A 1,849-nucleotide genomic window follows, 5' to 3' on the forward strand; every position below is an offset into this window, starting at 1 on the left:
GAATCCATATCAATTCTTAACCGTAATATGACATAAAAACCTTCATTGAATCATTTTGTCAAACACATGTCATGCGTGCTAAAAAGTTAACTCCTTTACTTTGTCATTGGCTTCAATTCCATTTTAAAATTCAAACCAACACAATTTCAACATCTCCAACATCTCAATATCTCAAATATCAACTCAAATATCAATTCTAAACTTCAACCCATTTCCAAACTTGAATAAAATATAACATACTTACACCATCTTGAAGATCTTGAAGAGAGGATCACAAATCTAACTTCATTTCATAATTTCCTTGAACAATTCTCCCATATATTGTAGAAGAAATGTAGAAAATGGAACGAAGGAGGGTTTCGTTGGAAGAGAAAGAAGAAAAATGAGGAAAATTATGATACCATTCGATTTTTATGCCTTCCCAACACCAAAATAAGTTTTTTGTACAAGTACTGGGCACCATGGCGCGTGTTTTGGCGCAGCCGCGCGCCCCTTGCTGCCCAAACACATAAATATCAGCACTGGGCGCGCCATCGCGCCGGATCCTGCGCAGGGCCGCGCAGTATTCTGCCAAGAACGCATTTTTAACTTTAGATTTTGCGAAAGTGGTAAACTACAAAGTTGTAGCCCTATGTTGTGGCTTGCATCTCCAATTAGCCTCATGTCATTTGGAGATTTGAGTAAAAAGTTATGCTCAATCTCCCAACATGTGTCATTGTAGGAACGACGATACGCACGACTCACTTCGGGGCGCTTTTGGCTCGTCTTTCCTAATGATTTGAACAAAACTCAAAACATGAAAGTTATAGCCTTATGTCTTATCTTTCTAATAAAAGTGGCCTCACATCAATTGGATCAATATACAAAACATTATGCTAAAAACCACAACTACTGCCACATTTTTCATACCGTTTCTGCACTTCCATAACCTATTTAGCTCAAATTCAACCTTTGATTCTACCCATCCATTATCTATTCCATTCTACAACATTCATTACCATTCATACCATAACGTAAAGCCATAAACCATCACAACTTCTGCCACCATTTTATTTTTTTCAAAATTCGGGCATTACAATTCCTCCCCTCTAAAAATAGATTTCGTCCTCGAAATCAATCATCTCATTCAAGTCTAAGATGTAATGATCAATACTTAAAATAAAACCGAGAATAGAAGCGTACTTCATTTGAATAACTCTGGATATTTATGTCTCATTTTATCTTCTAATTCCCATGTTGCCTCTTCGACCCCATGTCTGTTCCACTGTACTTTAATCAACGGTATCAATTTATTTCTGAGTTGCTTATCTTTTCTATCTAGAATTTTAATCGGTCTCTCAATGTAGCTCAAATTCTGATCTAACTCAACTTCATCGGGTGGAAGTACATGAGAAGGATCTGGATGATATTTCCTCAACATAGACACATGAAAAACATCATGAACACCTGATAAGGCAGGAGGCAGAGCTAATCTATAAGCCAAATCACCAACACGTTCCAAAATATCATACGGACCTACAAATCTCGGTGATAATTTTCCTTTCTTTCCAAATCTAACTGTACCACGGAAATGAGATATTTTTAGAAAAACTCTGTCACCTTTCTCAAAAATCAATGGCCGTCTCCTGATGTTCGCATACTTAGCCTGCCTATCCTAAGCAGCTCTCATACGACTCTGAATCAATTTCACCTTCTCTGTCATATCTCTTATCATATCAGGTCCTACAATTGGTGCTTCTGATAAATCGTCCCAATACAAAGGAGATCTACATTTCCTGCCATATAGTGCTTCAAATGGTGACATTCCAATGCTCACTTGATAACTGTTGTTATAAGAAAACTCGACAAG

This window comes from Primulina huaijiensis, chromosome 15 (assembly GCF_012295235.1).
Source record: "Primulina huaijiensis isolate GDHJ02 chromosome 15, ASM1229523v2, whole genome shotgun sequence".
In the NCBI taxonomy this organism is placed as follows: Eukaryota; Viridiplantae; Streptophyta; class Magnoliopsida; order Lamiales; family Gesneriaceae; genus Primulina; species Primulina huaijiensis.